We start from the raw sequence: 8,095 nt of genomic DNA, 5'->3' as shown, positions 1-8,095 counted from the left end.
GTTATGGTTTATTCTCTTGAAAATACTCATTAAATACTGTTCATTAATTTTACATAAGCATAATTATTTGACCAATAACAAATATATTTAGAAATATGTAGCATTTTTTAGCGTCATATCCCCTGATACATTGCAGGCATCAAAACCTCGAGATAGAGATCAAGTTTGGACATAAAGGGGCCCTTTATATTTTATCTTATATGCTCTTTTATTGGTTAGTGTGCCCACATACAACACTTCACTGCAAATAGCAACAATGTATTGGGGGCGTTGGAGTTTGTTGAGTGACTGACTAATAGTAAAAGTAACTACTCCGTTTTTTAAACAGCAATTGTTCTGTAGATTTTTCCCTGGACAGTGCATCATGTGTTCAAGTGCAGGCGACAGCGAACACAGCTACAGTGCAAGCAGCAGTCTGGTTTGCTCTCTGCTGGCAACTCCCCGATACTGCACGGACCATGTGGAGTGTATAGGTTTGAGCAGGTCCTACGTGTTACGAAGTGTTTGTAGAAAGGAGGGGTGTGAGGGGTGTTTGTTCATTCTTCTGTGACATTTCAAAGAAGAAAAAAACATAAATCATTTGTGAAACACCGACACTGAATTACAGGGAGGTTCGATCATTTCCTTTCAAAGGTCATTGGTCAAAAATGATTCTCTCTTCCCCTGTCGGTGTTTAGTCATATCGTTCCTTTGTGTCAAAATTATTCCAAGTTATTACATTGTATGAAAGAGCTGTTACAGTAAGAGTGGCCCATCAGGGTTTTCCATTATTTATTTACGAGGTTTGAAAGGACAGTGTGTCATGACTCAGAAGGGCACAGTTCCACATTCACAGGTCAGACAGAAGAGAGGATAGGAGAACTCGTGGTGACACCCTCTGATCAGCAGCAGAGATCAGAGATCACCTAAAGGTGATGCTATGACACAAGCATCCAGCCACTAGACCCAGTATATTGTCCTGGTTACCAAATATGGCCCAACCAGGAAACAGTGTTGGATTCCTCTTGCATTGATGATTGCACAATCAGAAGAATGCGGGGGCAAGAAAGTGATGTGAGCACGCACTAGTGATGTCAGCACTTCTCCCTCTCCCTCGTCAGTCCTTGTTAACAATGCTGAAATAGCTGATGACAAATCTGCCGGCTGACCTCTGAGCGTCATCGCGTCTGTTTTTAGCAGTGCTTGTTGCTAAACCGCGGCCCACTTGGCCATGGAAGTCCTTGTCTTTCTCTTTCCTGCTGCCCGCGTCGCCCACACTCTCCCCTGGATAGCGGCGTGCGGCCACAGCCTCTTCTCTCGCCTCCACTCCCCTCCACTCTTCCCTCACCCACTGACCCACTGGCGGAAAGCGTGGGGGGCCATCTGTGGTGGAGAGGCTACTTTTAGTCTCCAAGGCTGCTATTTTCTCCTCATTGCTTTTAGAAAAAAAGAAGAACACAAAGCACAGGCTTACTTACGCAATGCTTGTGTCTCTATCTGGTTCTCTCTTTCATTGCTTCACAGGTCTTGTTTACACAACAGCGCACTTACCCTGTTGCAACACACCCTTACAGGAAAGGATGGCAAATGTCAAATTTGGACATGGGACGATTTTATTTCCCCAGCAGAAGGAAGGTATACATATTTATATTCATATTTGGGGTATAGCTGATCATATCAAGAAGGGAAAATGAGCACATTTTATCCGTTTGCAACTCCAGTTCATACATGCCACATGTAAAACAGTATGTTTCTTACTGAATTTTATCGCATAAATGTTCATTATATGTGGGACAACCCTTTGCTATGTGTGCATTGTATGTGCAACAATACAAAACTAGTGGATGTCAACTTTAAGCCTTTAGGCACATGATATTCAGAATGGTGTAGAAATTCAGTCTTAGCAATGTTTGACCATTGGCTAAGCCATGCCACCAGCTGCTATTTCGCTACCGTGGAGCCCACACTGTCACTAACTGGACTTCCTGAAGAAATGTGATCACATTTTGGGGGAAATTAAAAAATAATTTCAGAGTAAAGCAGACAGAAGGGTCAACAATTTTTGTTATTATTTTTTAAAGTTTTGTTATGTGAGAATATATCCAGGATGTCAAACTGATTCAGCAGGTTAAAAATATAAAGATACACTTAAAAGGAACAACACTGTTGCTGCAAAACTTCAACGCGCAACGACAACATAGCTTGCCCTCTTGGCCAGTTTGTGGCTTTTGTGCTAGTGTGAACATAGCATTAGAGTCTACAGCCATGGTATGGACCTTGTGAGGCTGTCCTTTGGCACAGAGGTTCTTTAAAGGAACAGTATGTGGGGTTTAGGAGGATATGTTGTCAAAAATGGAACATAATATTGTTAAGTATGTTTTCCACAATGTATAATCGCCTAAAAAAAATTCAATGTTTTGGTTACCTTAGAATGAGCTGTTTATATCTTCGTACATACGGAGCGGTTCCTCTTCATGGAGCCGGCCGCCATGTTTTCTACAGTAGCCCAGAACAGACAAACGATACACTAACTCTAGAGAGGACCGTTTGCATCTTCACGTTTTCGTGTTGGCCACAGTAGTTCTCCTACACATTTGGCTAATGGGAGAAGTTTTAGTTGGTTGCAATCAAAAACCCCACCACTAGATGCCGCCAAATCCTACACACTGGCCCTTTAAGCTAAATGCTAATGTTGGCATGCTAACATGATGATGTTTAGCAGGTATAAGGTTTAGTTTTTCACAATCTTATCTTAACAAGTTTGCATACTAACTTCCACCAATGAGCACAGACAAAGTACAACTGAGGCTGATGGGAATGTCATTAGTCATTAATGTCTTCTGCAAGTAAGTAGGTCACATTTAAGTGTTTTAATCGAAATGTCTGTCTGATGATGAAGCTAGATGAACAGTCAAGATGAAAAGGCACCATGGATATCTGTACCGACTCTATAGCCATCCATCAAATAACTGTTCACATGTCAACCTTATGGTGGCACAATTCAATGGATCATCAAAATTAGTGAGATTCATCTTCTGAGGGCCTCAAAGGTCTTTTCTAAATTGTATAGCAATCAATCCCCCATATGCTAAGATAAGTGGTGGAACGAGCAATCAACCAACCATCAGGTTATCCCAAGAGACATATCGCTTCGATGGTCGGTAGAATTATTGATTATGGCTGCTTAAAATATCTTACATGTGGAGAATATTTGTGGGAAAATACAGCACAGAGTTTTCCATCAAAGTATACAATACAACATACTGTATAATCTATGTCAGAAATGCACTTAAATACCCGCAACATATTTGAAAGAGACACTATGACATTTCAAGCAACAAATGCATAGTGTACTGTTAAAAGGTTAATATATGGACTTGGCCACTTTGTGTGTATGAGAAATACTGCTCTATAAACTGAAGCTGTAAAAGGGTCTCTTTTCAGACGAAAGCATACACATTTATAGTATGTAGACTGCTTTCAGTCTATGATAGTGTTATGTAAATGCTTATCTAAATCTCTAAAAGATACCGAATGAGCATATTTTCCATATATGTCAAGCCACTACTTCAAAGATTTCTACATTTCTGTTTTGGGATAAATCAAAATTTTGATATTTTAAACAATAACATATGATAATGACTAACTACTGATAATACATTAAAACACAACATATGTCATATCCAGAAGCAACACCATGTGTTGACCCGAAACAAATTCACAGATGTCATAACAGCAAAGATTAAAAAAGAGACGCATGTTATTTAAGGAGAAATATCCCTTTATGGATTCACAGTGGATTGCAGGGATGACAAAATCCATGAATGTATCAAAGAAGGTATGAAGTAATACTTTCATGTACTGAATAGCTAAAGATTTTTGATGACTACAGAGGGAAAAAATAGAGAAATGATCTAAGTTGCAGCAGGTTAAACAGTTGATACAGACACTATTGCTAAAGATAGCTTTTTGGTTTTGTGCCCTAAACCACACATGAGGAACAACATATTTGTATTTTTCCATACCTATCTGAACAGTAACATTTTGCAATCTACAATCCGTTATGTCAGTTCATTTGACTCTGTTTTAACTCAAGAAGTTAATGTTTACCTAAAATGACAGCTCACTAGAAATTTCTCTCCAGGGGTGATAATTTAAATATACATGTGCAACCTTTTCCATGAGATGTTAGCCCCACCATGCTGGCCTTTAGAAGCACATTTTCCTCCGCAGCATGTTTCTATTTGAGCATAATTCCGGACATGTTCATTCTTGTAGAACAAAGAATGGGAACTCTGAATGGAAATTACAGCATCTCTTTTTCTGGGAACACACGGTTTGCAGTCTGATTAATGTTAAATTTATTTTCTGGCAGTGTCAACATAGTGGATCATTATGTGTGTGTGTGTGTGTGTGTGTGTGTGTGTGTGTGTGTGTGTGTGTGTGTGTGTGTGTGTGTGTGTGTGTGTGCGTGTGTGTGTGTGTGTGTGTGTGTGTGCGTGTGTGTGTGTTTGTGTCCACGTATCCTCCACCAGATCATGATGACCTGAAAGAGTGCAACTGATTTTTGATTGCTGGTAGAAGCCTTGTTTGTTCAAAAAGCCCCTGGATGTCAAATTATATCGTAGGGTACAAAGTCTTTATTGGGTAAAAGATCATTATCTCTATGTTAAATTCAATCGTAAACAAGAAGATTCACTTCACATGTACTGTTTGCAATTGGCAAAAGGGAAAATTGCAAAAAATATATAAAGATATATATAGATTGTATTGCACCATATTAAAAAAATAGAAAAACTATGACTTCCATAGAATGTCGAACAAAACCACTTTTTGTATTTCATCATTTAAGGTTTTTAGAACATAAAGTTCAGGCAAGTATTTTACCTTTCTGATGCTAATTTTAAATTTGCAATAAAAGAAAGTTTTATAAATATGTATCACAGTATATGAAGTTACAAAAAAAGCTCCCTCTTGACCTGCTAAAATATTAAAATGCTGCTGACATTTGAATGTGACAATAACAATATTCCAATCATTTTATAATATAACGCTGGCAGGAGCCAATTCTGTTGCATAATGGGTTGTTTAAAATTACAGAAATGTATGGCACATATTCGACTGTGGTCCAGTTAATGTCTTTGGCCAATGTCAAGTGTTCCATTTGATTTTCTAATTTGTAATTAATCAAAGGCTGCCTTGTGTGAAGCACTGTGTATTTTTGCTCTGAAAATAAGGATTTTTATTATTAAAACAATATTTTTATTTCACTTTTTAGTTCAACAACTCAGTTATTCATTATTGAACCGTAAAGAACAACAGAGGGCAGCAGAGGGTTTTGGTGCAATCGCTGAGTCCCTCATAGACGTCCTCAACAAGCAAATGCATCTCTATAACACAGGAAAGAGAGCTGATTTAATGAGAGCAGTAAGAAACACAGCATGCTACAGCATGCCCTCGTCACCAGCTTGGTATGGAAGCACTGCACTTATAGATGAGGGATGAAGCCTCACCGACCGCGGCCAAGATTAGTGGAGGCAGGGGGCCTCGGGGTGCAACTTCCTCTATTCCCTCTCTTGGCAGTGGCATAATTGCTGAGGTTGCCTAGCGACCGGAAGCATGGAAACAGAAGGTGTCACTTGTTACCTCAGAGCTGGATTTAGCCAAATTGTAAAATAGCCACCGATGGACCACGAGGGGGTTTGAGTTACTAAAGATAAGCAGCAGAAGGCGGGAGGAGAGGGAGGGATCTGGAAATAGACGGAGGTCACTGTAAGGGCCATTCATTCATGATTATAAAATGTTCTACTGGACACTTACATTTGCTTTAAAAGACAACTGAAGGTTGGAAAAAAATCATATTAATAAAATACCTATGTGAAACTATATTATTAAATAGAAAAACTTAACATAACGTGGAGTAGGAAGGGATATTTTCTATATCTTGGCACAAAATGGCTAAACGTGTGCAAGCTTACAGGGTTTTGGTTAATTTCATATATAAAATAGTATATGCCTTACATAGCCTATGTCCTTGCTCATCTTTCAAGACTGTTTGGGAACAAACCACTGGTATGTGGCCTTAGACACTGATGAACCAACTGTATACTTGCCACAGTTAGTAACTAGCTGGTAAACATAGAGCAGCATGTAGCTAAATAGCTGACATTTTCTTTGGGGATGGAGACCAAAACCGAGTTGAGAGAAGAGTTAATAGTGACTTACATTAATCAGGTGGCCAGAAACACGACTCCAAATAGATGATACTGTTGGTATCATGATACTCTGATTCTGTTGCAAGCTTAATGAAACTGTTTGCTAATATGTTTGCTGTATCGTCTTGGCACAGTGAAGTATTGTTGTGTTTACAGCTACTGCTGCCCATATGTGGGGAGAATTAATAAACTCTCAATTTCGGAGAGAAATTTATCTTAGAGGGCTTTATGCTCAAAGGGAAAGTACACAAGTTAAAAATAAGAATATTATAAGTATTCTTAAGTATATTGAGCACATATAATAATGTAACATAATATAGATGTATAGAAGTGTAATAACAAAATATAAAATTGCGTTAAATGAGGATTCGATGAGAGAAAAGATGCTAAGGATTTAATTCAACTTATCATGTAATTTACTTAATAACACTGTTTTGAGTACTGGCAATATTTGCATTGTGTTATGATGTGTATTTTAATGATACCATTGACTGGACACCCAAGCCTTGGCACCAATTTGAAATGCATTAGTTTTCAGAATCATCATTCTGGTTCCTGATATTTTTTCATTTTGACCAGCCCTTGCCTGTCTGTCTTCCGCCCGCTTCCGCTGTTCTATCCTTATCTCCCCATTATTAGCGTCTCATCTCCTCCTCCCTACCCCACCCCTTCTTTTTCTCTCTGCATTTCCTCACTCATCCACATCTCCCTCCAATAAACACATCCTACAATCTGTGCTATCACTCACTCTCTCCTTTCCTGTTCCCCATTCATCCCCATTAATTACTTTGTTGTATCAATCATTATCACCTTCTCTCAGGCTTCCACACAGTCTTGTTCAAATGTCTCCCCTCCATATCCATCTCTGCCTCCATCTCTGGTGCGCACAGAGCGGATGGCGACGGCCCACTCAGTCCTCTCAGGGAGCAGAAGGTTTGTCCACTCCCACTCAGGCTTTGCGTCATGGAACACAGAGAAACAGAGGAGAGAGAACAGATGGGAGGAGGACACACTGGCTGCCTGTTTTATAACATTACTCCTAACAACGCTGTGGTCATCAGTATGACTATGTAAAGAAGCAGGCTATTGTAGAATCATCAAGCAGGCCTATTTATAGGACTGTATATATAGAGGAGCAGGAACTGACAGTTTTGGTGAGAACAAAAAAATTGGTCCCACACTTTGGGAACAGGTTTGAAGGTAAATCATAGTCTGAAAAGACATTCAAGTTAGTATGTTGCTTTATTAAAATTCTAACCCTTTTAGATTAAATACTGAAAACACTTCAACATGTGCCTTATTTCATACACATTGGGATTTCGACTTAAAGTAATTTCTTTCTTATTGACTGGATACATCTTTTCAGACCATAAGCTCACCCCCACAGACCTATTTCCTGTGGAAATCCAATCTGAGGGCTTCACTATCACAACATTGGTGTAACCATAGTGACCTGATGCACATCAGTGCTTGACATCATAACTGACACAATCATTCCCATTTACGCAAGTGGAGAGACAATTAAAATTCAGATCGTTCTGCTATTATTGTTTTTGTCTGGTCCATATCCTACCTATGACTTCAAACAAGCATTGCATAAGATTCTGGTTGCCGATGATAATAAAAACATCTTATAAACGGCAAAAAGAATACTGGTATCACAGCACGTTCAAATGCAAATGTTGTTCACTGGATTTACACAAGAACAAAACAAAAATTAGATTTGTGTCACCATGTAAACAACAGATTAGATCTCCTCATTACAAGCCGAAAATGAACAGTCAAATCTGGGTCATGCGGAAAGCAAAAATCTACCCTGAGAGAGAATTCCAAAACATCTTGGACAGCTGGATTACAGTAACATATAGAGACGGAGACAACTATATGATAAAACAGCATTT

This window comes from Anoplopoma fimbria, chromosome 15, assembly GCF_027596085.1.
Source record: "Anoplopoma fimbria isolate UVic2021 breed Golden Eagle Sablefish chromosome 15, Afim_UVic_2022, whole genome shotgun sequence".
Taxonomy (NCBI): Eukaryota; Metazoa; Chordata; class Actinopteri; order Perciformes; family Anoplopomatidae; genus Anoplopoma; species Anoplopoma fimbria.
This window is presented reverse-complemented; position numbering follows the sequence as displayed.